Source organism: Chrysochloris asiatica, unplaced genomic scaffold, assembly GCF_000296735.1.
Source record: "Chrysochloris asiatica unplaced genomic scaffold, ChrAsi1.0 scaffold00031, whole genome shotgun sequence".
NCBI lineage: Eukaryota > Metazoa > Chordata > Mammalia > Afrosoricida > Chrysochloridae > Chrysochloris > Chrysochloris asiatica.
The window spans coordinates 22335823-22357239 of NW_006408549.1; the positions used below are offsets into that span (position 1 = coordinate 22335823).

At 37.4% G+C, this 21417-nt stretch overlaps 1 protein-coding gene across 4 annotated transcripts in view; it reads right to left on the bottom strand.

Annotated features, from left to right (window-relative positions):
- The window catches only part of RALYL (RALY RNA binding protein-like), a 1110405-nt gene that overhangs the window by 274758 nt on the left and 814230 nt on the right, over positions 1-21417 (bottom strand). The window lies entirely within an intron of this gene.

Sequence of the window (21417 nt, forward strand, 5' to 3'; positions counted from 1 at the left end):
TACTGATGAAGAAGAAAGGCCATAGCCTTCAGTATGGGTTACACCCCAATGTAAAGAAAACAAAAATCCTCATTACTGGACCAATAAATAATATCATGATAAATGGAGCAATCATTGAAGTTGTCAAAGACTTCATTTTGCTTGGATCTACTATCACCACTTATTGAAACAGCATTAAAGAAATCAAACGATGTACTGCATTAGGTAAATCTGCTGTACAAGACTCTTTAAAGTGTTGAAGAGTAAAGATGTCATTTTGAGGACTAAAGTGCGCTTGACCCAAACCCTGGTATTTTCAATCACTTCATGTGCCTGTTGGACAATGAATAAGAAAGACCTTAGAGAATTGATCGTTTGAGTATGGTCCTGGAGAAGAATATTAAAAGTACCAAGGACTGATAGAAGAACAAACAAGTCTGTGTTGAAAGAAGTTCAGCCAGAATGTTCTTAGAAGCCAAGATGACAAGACTTAGTCTCTCATAATGCAAATATATTATCAAGAAGGACCAGTCCCTAGAAAAGGATATCATGCTTGGCAAAGTGAAGGGTTAGCAACAAAGAGCAAGACAGCCAATGAGATGGAATGGCAAAGTAGCAGCAGCAATGGGTTCAACTTTAACAATGGTGCTGGATGGGGCATTGTTTTGTTCTGTTTTGCATAAAGTCACTAAGACATGGAACCAACTGGATGTCACCTAAGGATAACAACATGCTATAGATCATATGCTTGTGATAAACCGTATTTGTTAAAAAATAAATTATTATTGTTGTGTAGTGGCTGCTGTTATAATTATTGCATTTCATTGTGAGTGACTGCTCTCATCCTCTGAGAGCTAGCTCTTAGCTTTGGAGAGGATCCAAATTGTTACTGAAGAAATACAAGGAGGAAAGTAAGTTAACTTTGAAATTTTGATATCCAGAGTACATTTCTGAGACTGCAGCTAGAAAATAATCTAGGAAGCCAGTCTTTATTGAGAGATAAAAAGGTGTCCTAAACCGCTTTCTGCCTAGTAAATATCAAGAATTACTCTACAGAGTCAATTCTTTCATAGCCTGCAGTGGGTACTGCTTCTATTTATTTGGGAGATATGAGTTTAGATTCTTCTGGAAAAAGAAAAATATGTAGGAGAAGTCCAAGCCATAAAGTGGGAAGAAGAAATTCTGCACTTCTAGTTTAAAAGGATTTACACCCTCGGAAACCCTGTACAGGGTCGCTATGGGTCGGACCCGACTCGATGGCACCTGACAACAACAACAACTATACAAAAGGCTGTTACTGAGTTTGAGAGGCACAGCATCTATTTACAGAAGATATTACTGCTTCTTTTTCTGATGGGCTATACCAACATTCTCTTTTGATCCATCTCCTCTCTGGTAGTTTTATATCACACCATGTTGTTTTACACCATTATGTAACCATAGCCTAACAACAGCTTTTACAAATTGTATACCTTTCTTTACTTACCTAAGTCACCTTGACAATTCACCTCAGTATCTTACAACACCTAAGTATCAGTATATCCATAGCTACTGTTAGTTCCAGGTTGTTGTTTTTGTTAAGCACCTTTGAGTCCGTTCTAATTCATAGCGACCCTGAATAGGGTTTCCGAGGCTTTTATAATTCTCTGTGGGAGCAGAAAGTGCCATCTTTCTCCTGTGGAGTGACTGATGGGCTTGAACAGCGGAACTTGTGGTTTGCATCCAGTGCTTATCATATGAAGGGCCAGAATTTCTGGGGTTAAGTTGGGGCTCCACTATTTATTAGGCTCATCCATTTAAAAAAAGAGAAAGAAAATATAGAACTATTTCATAGTACTTTGGGAGAATATTAAATGAGTTAATATGTGTAGAGCACTTGGAAAACAGCTTGGCATATAATCAGTATTTAGTATATAATAAATTGCCTCAGAGTGATGGTATAGAAGTCCACACATCAGAGTATCTGAGAGTGATACCACCAATTGGATATCAGACCATAGACATTGCCTCACCAAGAACTGAGCCCTTTATTGTAAGAATCTGGTGTGGCTGCCAGTCATATTTACCTCCAACTATGTGGAGTCCTGGTATAGTCTGTAAGATAAGCACTGGACTGCTAACCATAAGGTTGGCAGTTCAAATCTATCCAGGATCACTATGAGTTAGAACCAATGCAATGGCACTTAACAATAACAGCAACATGTGGAAGAGGGCAAGACTTTAAGAGCTAAATCACAACCAAAAAGAAAGAATTTGGTTCCCACCAAGATGCCATCATACTAGTTCCGGATAGCTTATGCTCAGACTATAATGTGTCAAAGTAATTTATTTTTCAAACCAAACATATTGTTATAACTGTATAATCGGTATCTATCTAATACAGTATTTATGTTTTGCTTTTAAGAAGAATTCTTTTCTTCCACTGTTTAATCAACCAGCAACTGGTCATGATTATGTCAGATAAAAAGTGTTTTTATCTTGCTTTGTAGAAGCCCAACTATGCTATTGCGTTAATTTACAATAAGCATATGTACTATGATTTTTGCCTGACTAGGGTCCTTACTCTGAAAATCTCCTAAATCCAGGGAATATTGATGCCAAGATACATGGAGATTTCCATGGAAATCTGAACCCACAAATGTTGAAAGGAGATAAAGACGTTCTCCCAGAATGGACAGAGAGAAAGCCTTCCTCCAGAGCTGTTGCCTGAATTTCGACTTTGAGCCTCTTTGCTTGTTACAGAATCCATTTCGATTTATTAAAGCCATCCACTTACGGTATTTCTGTTCTAGCAGCATTAGAGAACTAAGACATAGGACAATGGCTGAAGGAATACAATTGTTGGGGTAAGAATTACTGGAAAATTGTAACAATACTTTTTAGGACACCCATTATTTACTAACAAAGAAGTTACATGCATAGATTCCCATAGACATTTCTTCAACATTTGCCCAATACATATATATCTATTGCCTCACTTACTAATTACTAGACAATGGGGAGCTTAAAGTATTGTATAGTCCAATTCTCAGAGCAGTGTCACTGCCATAGAAGAGAATTCTTTTTAGAAAGTAGCAAAAAAAATAAGTTGATTGCAGAGAAGAAGATGTTAGGGCAACTAAGGATTGCCAAGAGTAGAAGCAAGGGGATGAAGGAGACCTAAAGGGTGTAAGAATGATTACTAATCTCTTACAGCACATCAAAACCTATATTAGTATACAATCAGCAGGCTATATCCTAATGTATTGTGTTAATAATACTATTTGGAAAAACTCTATTATCCTTTCACTGTTTTATACTGTTGTTGGTGTTAAGTGCTATCAAGTGCATTCTGACTCATAGCAAGCCTGTACAGGGTTTCTGAGGAGCGGCTGATTGATTCGAACTGCCAACTTTGTTATTCAAACCAGCTTTGAGGTCTGAGGTCGAGTGTCAATCCCACAGCACCACACCGGAACAAATAAGAATGAATGATTATTGCTTTCATTCATTCAACATGAAATTCCAGGAATCTGGTCATAGGAAAAATATTAGTATAGTTTGAAGTTATGATGTAAGATGAATCTATTGGAAGCAATCCACTCAGGTAGAATGAAAACACAAGAAAAACGGTGTCACCATAAGCTACATTTGTGCTCTAATAGCTGTTGTTGCGTGCCCTGGAGTTGATTCTGACACATAGTGAGCCCATAGGATAGAGTAGTACAGGCCGATAGTATTTTCTTGTCAATAATTTTATGGAAGCAAATAATCAACTATTTTTCCCAAAGAGTCCCTGAGTAGGTTCTAACCACCAACCTTTTTGATAACAGTTGAAGATGTAACCACTTTCCCACTAGGGCAACTTGATATAATTGATAACGGCTTAAAATTCTTCAATATTTTTGTTTTTAAGTAACTCAAAGAATTTCAGATTTAGGAGCATGGGGCAGAATTACAATAGCTCATCTTGGCTAAAGATAAAATACAAGAGCAAGGCTAGAATTAGAGCTCATGTTTTCATTGGAGCTGCTCCTCTCCTATCTTAACCATATTTCTATTTTGATAAAAATATCCAAGTTTTTCAAACTCATATAATGGTGACTGAGAGCTAGCTGCACATTTTATTTAACAATCAGGCAAATTCAATTCCAGAAATACCATTCCTATCTGTAATATATGCTTGCTATGAGGGATATCATTGCTGATGTCTGATGGATCTTGGCTGAAAGCACAGAATACCAGAAAGATGCTTACCTGTGCTTTATTGACTAGGTAAAGGCTTTCGATTGTGTGGATCATGACAAGCTATGGACAGCATTGCAAAGTATGAGTATTCGGAACACTTAGTTGTGCTCATGAGGAATCTGTACATGAAGTAAGAGACAGTTGTTCGAACAGACTATGGGAACACTGAGTGGTTTAAAATTAAGAAAGGTGTGTGACAGGGTTGTAGTCTTTCACCATACTTATTCAACCTGTATGCTGAGCAAATGATCTGAGAAGCTGGGTTCTATGAAGAAAAACATGGCATCAGGATTGGAGGAAGACTCATTAACAACCTGTGATATGCAGATGATTCAAAGTTGCTTGCTGAAAGTGAAGAGGACTTAAATACTTACTGATGAATATCAAAGACCACAGCCTTCAGTATGGATTGCATCTCAGTATAAAAAAACAAAAATCTTCACCACTGGACCAATAAACAACATTGTTATCAATGGAGAAGAGGCTGAAGTTGTCAAAGATTTCATTCTTCTTGAATCAACTATCAACTCTCATGGAAGCAGCAGTCAAGAAATCAAATGACGTATTGCATTAGGCAAATCTGCTGCATAAGACCTTTTTAAAGTGTTGAAGATCAAAGACGTCAGCTTGAGGACTAAGGTGTGCCTGACCCAAGCCATGGCATTTTCAATAACCTCATGTTCATGTGAAAGCTGGATAGTGAATACGAAAGACCATAGAAGAATTGATGCTTTTGAGTTACGGTGTTGGAGGAGAATATTGAAAGTACCATGGGCTGTCAAAAAAAACCCAAACAAATCTGTGTTGGAAGAGGTTCAGCCAGAGTGCTCCTTGGAGGCCAGGATAGCCAAACTTTGTGTCTCATACTTTGGACATATTGTCAGGAGGGACCAGTCACTTGGTAAGGTGGAGGGTCAGAAAAAAGAGGAAGACTCCCAGCTAGATGGGTTGGCCAAGTGGCAGCATCAGTGGACTCAAGCATGGTAATAATTATGAGGTTGGCCCAGGATTGGGCAGGGTTTTGTTCTGACTCACTGGCAGTACTGACTCAATGGCACCTAACAACAGCAAAAACAACAATAAACTCTCTGGGTAGTGTAGTGGATTGTGAGCTGAGCTGCTAATCAAAAGTTCTGCAGTTTGAATCTACCAGTCTGTCTTGGGTGAAAGTTGAGGCTTTCTGCTCCCATAAAGATTTACAGCCTCAGAAACCCTATGTAGGGTCACTACGAGTTGGAACTGGCTTAGTGGCACACAACCACCAACTACCAATAAATTCTCTATTGAATCATGACTAAGAGTCAAGAAAGGAAAAATGAATAAATAAGAGAATGCAGAACCTTCTCAAGTGTTAAGAAAATTAGATATATCTATTTCTTGTGTGGTGCTGTGGGCTAATATGTCAGACTTCAAAGTTGTCTGAACTGCAAGGTTGGTGGTTCAAGCTTACCAGCTGCTCCTTGGAAAACCTGTACAGGGTCGCTATGTGTCGGAATTGACTCGACAGCACTTAACAACAACAACATTCAAGTTGCATTGGAATTTAACTGCAAGCTAAGTGGGATTGCAGAATTCTTCCTCCCTACTCAATCAGCTAAAAACAGTTTAAAGGGATTAAAATAAAAGTGGACAAGTAGGACAAGTGATTCACTCTTGCAATACTAAATATCAGTTGAAATACTTGAACTTGTCTTCTATTTTGGATCAAGGAGAAAGAAATTAACTATAAGAAAAGTTTCAGAGTGTTTATCTGTGACTGGCTTAGAATCTGAAATAATCTAGTGTCCAGGCTTTACTGTGAAGTTCAATTTGTAATTAGGAGATACATAACTCTATCATGGTCTTGAATTTTGTTTTCTACAATTGTAATTTAGTTTTCCTTACTTGAATATTATTAAAGCTTTGAAAAGATTAAAATATAGACAGATGATAAACTAAATGAATCCATTATTATTTTTCTGTCAACTTTTATAAATCTAGTATAATCTATCTAATTTGATATTTATGGCATTTAGAATAATAATTAAAATTTAGCACTATTTATACGAAGTATTTACATGAATAAGAACAATTTTTATACTAGTACTATAGTCATTCCTTTCAGACATTTAACATTTGAGAGAATCAGAGGAATTACAGTTATATGCTATGAATGTTTTAAGAGACTATATTTAACTGCTTGTAAATAGGGTTAACTGAATAGGGAAATTCTGTTTTTTAACAGGAAATTAATTTGAACATTAATTAAAGGACACATTTTTCTTGTTCTAATACAACCAAAACTCTGTCAAGTAACTTGAGTTGAGCTGATTCCAAATCATGTTAACACCATGTTTTAAAAAATAATTGCAGTCCATATGATTTTCAAGGCTTCCTAGGTACCTCTGGGTGAATTTGAACCACCAACCTACTAATTACTTGTCGTTGTTGTTGTTGTTAAGTGCCATTAATAGCAACCGGAGGGGCAATTGATGAGTTTGAACCATCCAACCTTGAAGCTCAAATCAACCTTGAGATTCAATGCTTATCCTATGGTGGCACACCAGGACTTCACTCATAAGTAGTCTAGTACTTAACTGCTTCATTCAGGGATTTTCTGCTTTAATACAATAATTGCTTAATATATAAACTGAGTATGTAAGAGGAACCTTTTTGTAAATTCTTACAAGAACTCACAAAACTGAATACTGGTTCAATTAAAAATAAATATAATTAGTCCTATAGAAAAAACAAGGAGCTCTGGTAGCGTAGTGGTTACGAATCGGGCTGCGAACCTCAAGGTCAGCAGTTCGAAACTACCAGCTGCTACACGGGAGAAAGATGAGGCTTTCCGCTCCCATTAAGATTTATAGCCTCGGAAACCCTGTTCAGGGTCGCTATGGGTCAGAACTGACTCGACGGCACTTAACAACAACAACATAGAAAAAAACTTCTATTAGACATTAAATATTTGTTGTTGTTAAGTGCCATTGAGTAAGTTCTGACTTATAGCACACCTCTATAGTGTATCTAAGGAGCTCTGGTAGTGTAGTGGTTACGAATCCGGCTGCGAACCATAAGGTCAGCAATTCGAAACTACCAGCTTATGAGGCTTTCTGCTCCCGTAAAGATTTACAGCCTCGGAAACCCTGTACAGGGTTGCTATGAGTCGGAACCGACTCCATGGCATATAACAACAACAACAATAGTGTATCTAACAAGAAGAAGCTGGTATGTTTAAACAGTCAATTTTGTGGTTAGTAGTACAGTGTTTATTCTACACCATCACACTAGGACTCAATTGTACCCTTGTTGTTGTTGTTGTTGTTAAGTGCCACTAAGTTGGTTCCAATTTACAGCAAGTCCTTGGGAGAAAGATGAGGCTTTTTGCTCCCACAATGATTTAAAGCCTCGGAAACCCTATATAGGATTGCGAAGAGTAGAATTGACTGAAGGGTCCTTAACAACAATAGCAACAACAATACAGAGGGTTTCTAAGGAGCAACTGGTGTGCTTGCAGTTAGCATTCCAGTGCTTTTCTTACAGCATCACACCTGTTGTTAAGTTTTTACACCAGGACTAGTGCTTAATTATTAAGTAATTTTACTAATTATTTTAAATGACCTTGTTGTATAGTTGAATGTAAGTGCTTTAGGTATATTTCAACAGATTTTTCTATATTACTTCAACTTTATGCCTGAAGCTAGTTTCTTGTTGAGCTACCCTGAGGGAACAAGAGACAATATTTATATAATTTCTTATCAGACAAACCTATTTTTCTACCAACAAAACACGAGAAAGAATGCCTTTCAAGAGCTGAATTAGATGGCTAATTCAGTAACATAAAAAGGTCTCAGGACTCCACTTTATTGACTCTGACGTTTTCTTTCTCAAATACCATCCCTGGATTATGATGTGCTGACCTTTAAGGAGGAGATAATTACTATTAACAAAATTGTCTGACTTGAGACCTAGAATTTGAGAAAACTAAGATTTTTCTCAATGTGGTCAAACATTACTTAAACTTCATAATAATTTTTGTGTCCTTATTTGGTTATATATATATATTTTGTGTGTGTGTGTGTGTGTGTGTGTGATATAAATTACTGTATCTATGCCAATGATTCACCACTTACCTGTCAGTTTGTCCTACTGTGGTGGCCTGCATGTTGCTATGATCCTGGAAGCTATGCCACCAGTATCTTAAATATTAGCAATGTACACCCATGATGGATAGGTTACAGCTGAGCTTACAGACTAAGACAGACTAGGAAGAAAAAGAAACAGAGTACTTCTGATTTTTTAACTACAGAAAACCTTATGAATAGCAAGGGGACATGGTCAGATAACACCTAAATATTGAATATTCAAACATGATGAAAAACATCATGAATACTGTCAGATATAATGCCAGAAGATGAGCCCCTCAAGTTGGAAGGCACTCAAAATACAATTGGGTAAGAGCTACCTCCTCAAAGCAGAGTTGACTATGATGATTGGAATGGAATAAAGCTTTCGGGACCTTCATTTGCTGATGGGGCACAACGCTAAATGAATAGAAACAGGTACAAACATCCATAAATAATCAGAACATAGAAAGTACAAGTGTGAGTCTAGGAATACTGGAAGTTATAAAAAATGAAGTGGAACTCATAAAGATCAATACCCTAGGCATTATTGAGTTGAACTGGACTTGTACTGACCATTTTAAACTTGACAATAGTGTTTTACTATACAGGGAATGACAAACTGAAGAGAAACAGAGTCTCATTCATCATCAAAAAGAACATTTTAAGATCTATCTTGAAGTATAATGCTGTTTATATTACGATAATATCCATTTGCCTATAAGGAAGATTAGTTAATACCACTATTATTCAAATTTGCACACCAACCACTAAAGCCTGTGATGATGACACTGAAGAATTCTATCAACTTCTTCAATCTGAAATTGGTCAAACATGCAATTAAGATGTATTGATAATTACTGGCAATTGGAATACAAAAATTGGAAACAAAGAAGAAGGATCAGTTGTTGGAAAATGTACCTTTGGAGATAGAAATGATGCTGGAGATCACATGATAAAATTTTAACAAGACCAATGACTTACTCATTGCAAACATTTTTTTTTTAAAGCAACATAAAGGACAACTATATACACGGACCTCACCAGATGGAACACAAAGATGTCAAAGTGACTACATTTCTGGGAAGAGAAGGTATAAAAGCTCCATATCAGCAGCCAAAGCAAGGCCGGGGCATACTGTGGAACAGACCTTCAAATGCTCATATTCAAGTTCAAACTGAAGCTGAAGAAAGTTAAAATCAGTAAATGAGAGTCAAAATATGACCCTGAACATATTCCATCTGAATTTAGAGATCATATTAAAAACAGATTTGATGCTTTAGACACTAATGACCAAAGACCAGAAGAGTTATGGAATAACATTAGAGGAACATCATACAGGAAGAAAGCAAAAGGTCATTAAGAAAACAAGAAAAAAGGAAAAGACCAAAATAAATGTCAGAAGAGACTCTGAAACCTGCTCTTCAGTGTAGAGATGATAAAGCAAATGGAAACAATGAGGAGGCAAAAGAGTTAAACAGAAATTTATACGGACGGCTTGACAGTACAAAATCAAATATTATAATGAAATGTGCTAAGACATGACGTTAGAAAACCAAAGGAAGAACATGCACAGCATTTCTCGAACTGAAAGAACTGAAGAAAACTATTCAAGCATTGAATTTCAATATTGAGGGATTCTATGGGCAAAATATTAAATGCTGCAGAAAGCATTAAAAGAAGATGGAAAGCATACAGTCACTGTACCAAAAAGAAATGGTTGATGTTCAACCGTTTCAAGAGGTAGCATATGCTCAGGAGTCAATGGTGCTGAAGGAAAAAGTCCAAGGTGCACTGAAAGCTCTGGCTTAGAACAACGCTCCAGGAATGAATGGAATAAACATTGAAATCTTTCAACAAACTGATGCAGCACTTCAAGTGCTTACTCACCTATGCAAAGAAACTTGGAAGACAGCTACCTGGTCAACTTTCTGGAAGAGATCCAGATTTGTGTCCATTTCAGAGAGGTAACCCAACAGAATGTGGAAATCATTGGATAATATAATTAATATCACATGCAAGTAAATTTTTGTTAAAGATAAATCAAAAACATCTGCAACAGTACATTGATAGAGAACTGCCAGAGGTTCAAGGCAGATTAAAAGGAAGATGTGGAAAAAGGGATATAATTACTGATGTCAGATGGATCTTGGCTGAAAGCAAATAGTATCAGAAAGATGTTTAGCTGTACTTTAGTGTCTATGCAAAGGCTTTCAACTATGTGGATCATGACAAGCTATTGACAACATTGTAGAGAATAAGTATTCCAGAACACTTAATTGTGCTCATAAGGAAAGTGGACCTAGACTAAGAGGGAGTTGTTGAAACAGAACCAGTAGACACTGAATGGTTTAAAATCAGGAAAGGTGTGTGTCAGTGTTATAGTCTATCACCATACTTATTTAATCTGTATGCTGAGCAAATCATCCGAGAAACTGGGTTATATGAAGAATAATTTGGCATCAGAACTGGGGGAAGATTTATTAACAACCTTCAATGTACAGATGATACAACTTTGCTTGCTGAAAGCGAAGAGGTCTTAAAATACTTACTGATGAAGAAGAAAGGCCATAGCCTTCAGTATGGGTTACACCCCAATGTAAAGAAAACAAAAATCCTCATTACTGGACCAATAAATAATATCATGATAAATGGAGCAATCATTGAAGTTGTCAAAGACTTCATTTTGCTTGGATCTACTATCACCACTTATTGAAACAGCATTAAAGAAATCAAATGATGTACTGCATTAGGTAAATCTGCTGTACAAGACTCTTTAAAGTGTTGAAGAGTAAAGATGTCATTTTGAGGACTAAAGTGTGCTTGACCCAAACCCTGGTATTTTCAATCACCTCATGTGCCTGTTGGACAATGAATAAGAAAGACCTTAGAGAATTGATCGTTTGAGTATGGTCCTGGAGAAGAATATTAAAAGTACCAAGGACTGATAGAAGAACAAACAAGTCTGTGTTGAAAGAAGTTCAGCCAGAATGTTCTTAGAAGCCAAGATGACAAGACTTAGTCTCTCATAATGCAAATATATTATCAAGAAGGACCAGTCCCTAGAAAAGGATATCATGCTTGGCAAAGTGAAGGGTTAGCAACAAAGAGCAAGACAGCCAATGAGATGGAATGGCAAAGTAGCAGCAGCAATGGGTTCAACTTTAACAATGGTGCTGGATGGGGCATTGTTTTGTTCTGTTTTGCATAAAGTCACTAAGACATGGAACCAACTGGATGTCACCTAAGGATAACAACATGCTATAGATCATATGCTTGTGATAAACCGTATTTGTTAAAAAATAAATTATTATTGTTGTGTAGTGGCTGCTGTTATAATTATTGCATTTCATTGTGAGTGACTGCTCTCATCCTCTGAGAGCTAGCTCTTAGCTTTGGAGAGGATCCAAATTGTTACTGAAGAAATACAAGGAGGAAAGTAAGTTAACTTTGAAATTTTGATATCCAGAGTACATTTCTGAGACTGCAGCTAGAAAATAATCTAGGAAGCCAGTCTTTATTGAGAGATAAAAAGGTGTCCTAAACCGCTTTCTGCCTAGTAAATATCAAGAATTACTCTACAGAGTCAATTCTTTCATAGCCTGCAGTGGGTACTGCTTCTATTTATTTGGGAGATATGAGTTTAGATTCTTCTGGAAAAAGAAAAATATGTAGGAGAAGTCCAAGCCATAAAGTGGGAAGAAGAAATTCTGCACTTCTAGTTTAAAAGGATTTACACCCTCGGAAACCCTGTACAGGGTCGCTATGGGTCGGACCCGACTCGATGGCACTTAACAACAACAACAACAACAGTTCAATAGGAAGCAATGACAGGCAAAAGTATGTATGCTTTGCATCCAATCACTGGATTAAAGGAAAAGACAGAATTATCAGAGTTATCAGGCTCTTTTCCCAGTTTCTTGTTTGAGATTCTGGAAAGAATTGTCCTAAGAGGACATTCCTTCCAGAAGTAAGAGATGTTGTATCAGAGTAAATACTTAATAAGCTACTTAATAAGTGGGGCTTCATGAAAGATATTTGATAGCTACAAAAAGTCGTATTTTATTTGTACAAGTGAGTAATGGAGAATAAATTCTGAGTGCACTTTGCAAATGTCATTCACTTCTATACACTCCTGATATGGTGCCGCATATAAATGCGTTGGACTGCAAAGTCAGTTTGAACCGCAAGGTCAGTGGTTCAAACTCACCAGCTGCTCCTTGGAAACCCTATAGAGGGTCGCTGTGAGTTGGAACTGACTCGCAGCACTTAACAACAACAACAACACAGCTTAGAAAGCAATTTGGGTTGGTGCACAATAGTCAGAAACTTCATCAGTGACACATTAAAACAATATTGGTCTAAGAAAAAAAATAATAGCACAGATTTATATGTAACACCAATAGCAAATAGATAAATAATACAATTAATAAGTATGGTACTTTATCTTGCAGAGAACCTGACATAATTGTTATGTATTGTTGGGGTGGGGTGGGGGCAGAGGGAAGAGATTCCCATCTTCAAATATATAAATATACTCTTATTTTAAGTCTTGTTGTTAAGTGCCTTCGAGTCATTTCTGACCCATAGTGACCCTGTAAAGGGTTTCCAAGGAGCAGCTGGTGAGCTTGAGCCACTGACCTTGCGGTTTCAAATAGACTTTTCAGTCTAGCACGCATTAACCCACAGTACCACACCAGGACTCCTTTTAAGTCTTAAACAGGAGTAAAACCAACACAAAGACTAACATAGATAACCCCAGTGAAGGAAATCATAAACACCATGATGAAGTTCCAAAGTTTTACCTCTATTTGGTGACTTTTTATAGGGCACAGAGAACAAAGGATCTTCACAGAACCATGACTAACATCAGTACCATGTCACATATGCATGCTGGGTGTAGGGAAGCAAAAGGGGACTACTGCAGATAGGAAAGCTTACAGACTCTCTCTGAGGTTCTCAGGGTATGACAACACAACAGGGATGTGCCTAGGAAAGTTCTGGAGAGGGTCAGCTAGAGCAAGTGGCCCCAAACCTACTTTTGAATATATTCTGCTTCTAATTCTGGCAATTTGGCAGTCAGAGCTATATACGATGCACAAGAAAAATGATATCTGAACACTGAAACCTAGGCACAGAATGGGATTATGGTCTGCCTGACTGGAGTCATTCCCCGGCAGAAATTCTTCATATTTCATGCTCTACAGTAGCATGCTTTCCGTATGCTCTCAAATCACATCTGCTCCTTTAATGTTCTTAAAATATATATGTGTGTTACTACTTTGTATGTTTCTAAAAGGCTTTTTACGCTCTAATGATGTTTTTATAATTCTCTTACCCTTCATTAATAATATTGGAGTCCTGGTATACTTCAAACATAAGCACTGAACTGCTTACCCTAAGTTAGGCAGTTCAGCCATACCAGCTGCTTCTTGGAAGCCCTATAAATGGTGACTATGAGTCAGAACCAACTCAATCGCATTTAACAACAACAGCAATAATAATATGAACTTAGAAATAGAGAATTTCTGAACTTAGAAGTTGTTGTTAACTGCCATTGAGTCAATTCTGATTCATAGAGACCCTGCATTGGGTTTCCGAGGTTGTTAATCTTAGCTGTAGCAGAAAACCTCATGTTTCTCCCAATGAGTGGCTAGCAGGTTCAAATTGTAGACCTTGTAGTGCTTATCAATAGAGCTACCTGTTTAGAAGTAAAAACATATTTCTAGAATGTTTGTTAACTACTAACTATAGCCTTGAATCTTTCAAGAAAGTGAGGCGGCACTGGAGGCACTCACTCTTCTATGCCAAAAGATTTGGAAGACAACTATCTGGCCAACTGATTAGAAGACATCCGTGTTTGTGCCTATTCCAAAGAGAGATGATCCATGGGAATGTGGAGATCATCAGACAATATCTTTGATATCCCATGCTAGTAAAATTTTACTAAAGGTAATACAGAAATGGCTGCAAGCATACATTGACAGAGAACTTCAAGAGGTCCAAGCCAGATTCAGAAGAGGCCATGGAACGAACGAGGGATATCATTGCTGATGTTTGATGGATCTTGGCTGCAAGCGGAGAATACCAGAAAGTTGTTTACCTATGCTTTATTTACTACTCTTAGGCTTTCGATTGTGTGGATCACAACAAGCTATGGACAACATTGCAAAGTGTGAGTTTTCCGGAACACTTAATGGTGCTTATGAGGAATCTGTACATAGACCAAGAGGCAGTTGTTCGAACAGAACATGGGAACACTGAAATGTTTAAAATTAAGAAAGGTGTGCAACAGGGTTGTATTCTTTCACCATACTTATTCAACCTGTATGTTGAGCAAATAATCGGAGAAGCTGGGTTATATGAAGAAAAATGTGGCATCAGGATTGGAGAAAGATTCATTAACAACCTATGATATGCCGATGATACTACCTTGCTTGCTGAAAGTGAAGAGGACTTAAAATAGTTACTTATGAAGATCAAAGACCACAGCCTTTGGTATGGATTTCATCTCAATGTAAAGAAAACAAAAATCCTCACTACTGGATCAATAAACAGCATACTTATCAATGGAGAAAAGATTTAAGTTGTCAAAGACTTCATTCTTCTTGGGTCAACTATCAACTCTCATGGAAGCAGCAGTCAAGAAATCAAATGATGTATTGCATTAGGGAAATCTGCTTCACAAGACCTTTTTAAAGTATTGAAGAGCAAAGATGTCAGCTTGAGGACTAAGGTGTGCCTGACTCAAGCCATGATATTTTCAATACCCTCATATGCATGTGAAAGCTGGACAGTGAATAAGGAAGACAGTAGAAGAAGTCATGCATTTGAGTTATGGTGTTGGAGGAGAATATTGAATGTACCATGCATGGGCTGCCAAAAGAACCAACAGATCTATGTTGGAAGAAGTGTAGCCAGAGTGCTCCTTGGACTCATACTTTGGACATATTGTCAGAAGAGACCAGTCACTGGAGAAGGATATCATGTTTGGTAAGGTGGGGGTTCAGTGAAAAGAGGAAACCCCCCCCCAGTGAGATGGATTGGCCAAGTGACAGCATCAATGGGCTCAAACATGGCAACAATTATGAGGTTGGCCCAGGACCGGGAAGTGTTTTGTTCTGTTTTGCTTAGGGTTGCTATGAGTCAGTACTGACTAGATGGCACCTAACAACAACAACATAGCCTTGAAAATACTATTTAAAATCTGATTATTATATAGGAAACAAAGTAGGTTATCAATAACTCTGAAATCGGGCTATCAATGAACTATCTTTGATAATGGAATATAACATTAACCATATGTTACAAATTAACAAAACATAAAATAAATTAGTTACTAAACAATCCCATAATTCTTCATGAATTAACTTGGCCTTAAAACATGTAGTAAGCAAGAATAGAAAATGTCATATAATAATTTCCTAACTGGTAATAAAATATAATGTAAATTAACAAAACCCAACTATGTCATGGGGATTCCTGTGTCAGCACTGGACTGTGAACCACAAGGTCAACAGTTCAAACCCAACAATTGCTCCTTTGCAACCCTATACAGGTTCACTATGAGGATGAGTCAGAACTGACTTGGTGGCACTTAAAACAAAACAAAAAATATGTCATGGAGTCCTGGTATGGCACTGCAGGATAGTGCATTGGATCAAAAGACCTGTTTGAACCATAATGTTGGCAGTTTAAACTAACTAGTCACTTCTCAGAAACCCTATCCAAGGTCGTAATCGCTCAGAACCAACTCCGCAGCACTAGTCAACAATAAATACGTCTTACAATAATTCTTTAATTAGCATTGACTTTTGCTAAGTGCTGTGGAGTCTGTTCAAACTCTTTGGGACCCTGCATAGGGTTTCTGAGGAGTGCCTTCTGGGTTTGAACCTTACATTTAGCAGTCCCATTTTATCCTTCTGTGCCACACCAATTATAGTTGAATGTGACAACACACAGGGTATTTAAACCCATGGATTTCTGCTTATTTTTGGAGAAAGCAAAAGGTCTCTCTGACTGTCTGAAGACTGAGAAGTCTGCTGAGATACTGCTTACAACAACCAACCTTGGACTCTAACTCTGGGGGACCTCCTCTAAGTTTGAAGGGTGGTCAAGTGCCCTCCTGAAGAGTACTCGCTAAAAGTTGATGACTGAAGTCTAAAGCTTTGGACTTTAACGTTTAAAATAACTTTGTAATTGTTTATTCTGATTCTCCAGTGTTAAATGAGTATCTTGACTACCTTGCAATAAACTGAGTTTATGCATGACAAACCTTACCATTTCTTCATTTATTCTTAAGCTAAAATCCTCCAAGACATGTGAATGTGGGCTTTGGAAGGGTTGCAGGCTGTGAGTTAAATGTGAAGTGATGGAAGAGGGTGATCTGAAACCATACAGATAGTTCTAATCACAGATACAATGAACTAGGTTACCAGTGATAAATATTTGAGGGGGGGTGTGTGGGGTGTGGGTGCATTCTGTATGTTCTTATTCTGCTTCACTTCTGCTTGGCGCAGCTTTCTGTACTCACCGAATATATTTCCTCGATGAAATTATATATAAATAAACAAAAAAATGTGCTATGCTTAAATTATTCTTAGTATATCAACTATGAAGGAACAAACTCACAGTTTCAAAGCAAGCAATATTGCAGAATTGCTTTGACTTCACAGATTTTCTGGAGATAATCAGGATTATTATCCTCATACAAACCTTAGATATCTTCTTCTCGAGCCTGAAATTATTTTCTTTGTTTTCTGTTAACAACAAAATGGATAACAATTCTGGACTATAGTTAGAGACCACCCTTTAAAAAAGCAACCTTGTATGATCATGATATTTCTGTAGGTACTCTTTGTTAGTGATTCTCTGCAAACAAGACTGATAAACACATGGAGGTGCCTTTTTAATTGATACTGGTGTACTTTTAAGTGGAATCCAGTTTCTTTTCCACAAAGTTCAAGCAGGTCTGAGTGTGTTGGGGTGAGTTTTAATTTCTTTCTCTTTTAAAGTGTAGCTTTCTGTTCTGCTTGGATGGCACCTAAGGAGGGAAATGACTGAAGAGTGTAACTTAATCCAGCAGCATTTTTATGTAAACCAGCAATAACTGACTTGTATCTAGCCATCATACAATGGGTTCAGAAGGCTTCCCTGAGTCAGAATTGTTGTTGTTGTTAAGTGCCATTGAGTTGGTTCTGACCATAGCAACCCTGTATAGGGTTTCTGAGGAGTAGCTGGTGGGCTTGAACTGCCAACCTTGTAGCTCAAACCAAATTTTCAGTCCAGTGCATTAATCCACAGCACCACACCAGCACTGGAGACTCCCAAACCTGTAAGGTTGCAGGGTGTATTGAGCTTGGAAGTATGGGAACTACAGAGTAAGCAGTAACTAAGGAGATATTTCCCTGTGTCTTATTTCATCCCTTACACAATTCTCTCTATTTTTCATTCTTCCCAACCCTCTTTACTATTCTTGTGCTTTCTTTTGCTTTTCTTCTCTCCCTGTTTCTTTAATTTCCTATTGGTATGAAGTATAAAAGCACATATTTACTTTTAGAAAAAGTACATATTTATTTTTAGACATTCTGTGACTAGGTCTTTTTTGTTGTTGCAAGTAAGATAATACGTAACTAGAAATTCATGGGTGTTTTTTTTGTTGTTGTTGTTGTTGCAATAATTAAAAAACAAACAAACAGAACACACACAAACTAATCGGGCTTTCATTCTTCAGAGTGGGTAGTTTCACTTCATTAACACTTAGTCCTATTTGATAACTCTCCAGTTATGAATAAAACTGATGACTGAAAGGTGAGAACACTTTGCTTAGGCTAATATATCTTCACATGTTGAGCATAAATTGACACTGTGCCCACTTTTACCTTGTTGATGTAGGTGGAGGGGAGGGAGAGCAATCAACAAGAATGCGAAATGACAGCTATTGGTATTGTGTTGGAGTGTAAGGTCTTAAGCACTTAGTTTGTGGAAGGCTGCAGTTTACAATGAAAGCCCTAACTCCATTTTGGGTCTTGACATACATTCAGTCTCCATTTGAGTTCATTCTGACCATTAACAAAAACCCCCCTCTGCCTTAGGCAGAATGTGTATGAAAGTAGATGACAACTCCCCAGGCCAGCTCAGGGAGGGGCAGTCTTACCTCAGGGAACTTGCCTGGGCTTGTCCTTAATAATTTACAGATGCACATCACCTAGAAGTTGGGGTACCAGGACTGCATGGTGACATGTAACACCCCGACCTTCAAGTATCTTGGCAGTTGAAGGGCTCCAGGTCCAATCTTACAAACTTTTCTCATCTATAATTGCCTAGTATCCCAATCCTGGTCCCTTCCCCTCTTCTGTAGCAATCAGGATTTTGCGAGGATTTTCTTAGTTTTCTATTGTCTACAATAATCATGACGATGGTGCAGGACCAGGTAGCGTTTTGTTCTGTTGTACATTGGGGTCACTAGGAGTTGAAATGGACTCAGTGGCACCTAACAACAGCAACAACATGATTATCTCCATGGCTGTGAATCCTTAGGACACCACTATGGATTCATGCTGATGGCTTCTCTCATCCAATGATTTGTCTTTGTCTTTGTCCTGTTTAAAGCCTAATAAAGGGGTCTCTATTTTGGAGTCTTTTAGGAGTATGGGTGTGGTGTTGTAAGTTAATGGATTGCAAAGTTGGTTTGAACTGCAAGGTCAGTGGTTCAAACTCATCAGCGGCTCCTTGGAAACCCTATACAGGGTTGATATGGGTCCCAACTAACTCAACAGCACTTAACAGCAACAATCCCCTAGATAGGATAATCACTGGACTGCTAACCACAAGGTTGACAGTTCAGACTCACTAGGTGCTCTGTGGGAGGCATTTTACTTCAATAAAGATTCACAGTCTTAGAAACCCTAAGCAGGGTTGTTATGGGTCAGAATCGATTTGATGCCAGTGGTTTGAATTTTATCCCTTAGCACAGTATCTATTATTTTGTGATGATCATTGTGGTCGAATCCTGGTTTAAAGGAAGGAACAAGGAGTTGGACTCAACTGTATACTAACCTTTGGAGCAGAGGAAAGAACACAGAATAAATAAACCCAAAACACCTTTTAGCTTTATCCCATGACAGGGAATCACTATTTCATTTGCGAATGCTGTCATTTGAAAGCTTTGAAATGCTTTCTATAGATATGATTACATTAATCCTGCAGTCAATTTGTCTGCAGCTAGCAAGTGTTACTGCTATCTAAAGTGCGACAAAAATAATTGGATGCATTTTTAAAAGTAGTAGATACTGTAACTATAATTTATTTTCTCGAGAATTCCAGGAAATAGCAGACAAGATAGCTTTATCAGGCCCCCCAAAAGGGACGGATGAATTGAATAATGCCAAACTTCATGTCATTCAATGATTTCACATGGTTAGTAAGTGGCATTATCTTCTGATTTCAATTATTTTTCCCTTAAACAGCACACAGAATTTAGGAAAACGATCTATTATTTCTTGATTTAAACTACATGTGCACAAGCCAGTCTGATGGATAACCTAATCGGATTGCTGAAAGACAGCCTGAATATCTGTAATACATCACCAGGACCAAGTATAATGTATCAGGGGGTTTTAAAAAGTTGCTGGAAAAGTTCCATTTTCTTTTACATTTCACTTTCCCACCAACTTTTTGAGGCCCCCTCATATGTGTACAAGTCAGCCTGATGGATTCCCTCATCAGATTGCTAAGAGACAGCCTGATTCCCTGTAATATGCCACCGAGAACAAGTGTAATGTACTATCCCTAGGAAAGATTTTCTTTTTCCTAGGGGGATGTTCCATTATACTTGCATTTCTTTGCTTTTAATGTTTGGTGCTCATCAAAATTACTTGATGTCCACTTCATCCCATTTTCTCCAGTTCTTTCTTACACTCTGAGGCCACATTTATGACACATTTAACTGAAAGCAAAGAACTGAAAAAGGCTGAGAAAGGAGCTAATCAATCACATAGGGTATTCTTTTCTTCCTTTTTAATACATTTAACTTCTTGGAGTTAATTTCTTTTAGAACAAATACTTTTGATTCAATTAACTCCCATGACTATACTAATATTTCCCCCTTAATTTGCTTATTTATCACACATGCATATCTACTATATGATAAACACATAGTTCCAGAAAAATAAATTGAGAGTTGAAAATGTCTCAAGTATTTTAAAAAGTACTATTATATGAGTGAACATTGCTTTTTGTTGTTGTTGTTAGCAGAAACTTTTATTATTATACATAAAAGTGCTAACCACTTTTATGCCCATGACAGCATTTAATGATATCTGGACATTTATCCATTAAATTCATAAAACCATAGTCCAATGCCTGTTTAAAGTCTTAGCAGTGTTTCTCTACCTAAACTTGTAATAGACAAGGTTATCAAGGACATCAGTGTTCCTTGAAATTTTAATCCTTTCAGTTGTAACAGCATAAATTTCTCTGTTGTCTCTTTAATCTTTTCTTTATCTTTGTTGACCTTCATTTTTATTTATTTACTTATTTTTGCCCTAGATTCAAAGTAAAGAGAAACTAAAATTAAAAAAAAAAAAAAAATGAAGTTCCTAGAAATCATAGATTGGGCTAATTTGGAGGAAAACAGTGGCCCAAATTTTTAGTTAATAAATAAAAGAATACAGCCTACTGAAGATTTTGACAATACATCTTGTTAAGTTAAATACTTCTCCTATGACAATGAAAGGTCCTTGGTGACTCAAATGGCTTTACCTTTGATTACTGTTGTTGTTATAGGTACCTTGAAATGGGTCCCAACTGTGTATGAGGTTTCCAAGGCTATAAATCTTTAAGGAGGCAGAAAGCCTTTTTTCCTGTAGAGCAGCTGGTAGGAGCAGAAACTGTCAAACTTGTGGTTAGCAGTCTAGTGCTTATCCTTTGTGCTTCATTACTAAACTAAAAAGGAGCCCTGGTGACACTGTAGAGTAAGCACTGGGCTGCTAAATAGAAGGTTGGTAGTTCAAATCCACCAGCTGCTCCTCAAGAGAAAGATGAGGCTGTCTGCTCCCATAAGGATTTCTAATCTTGGAAATACTAGATAGGGTCACTATGACTC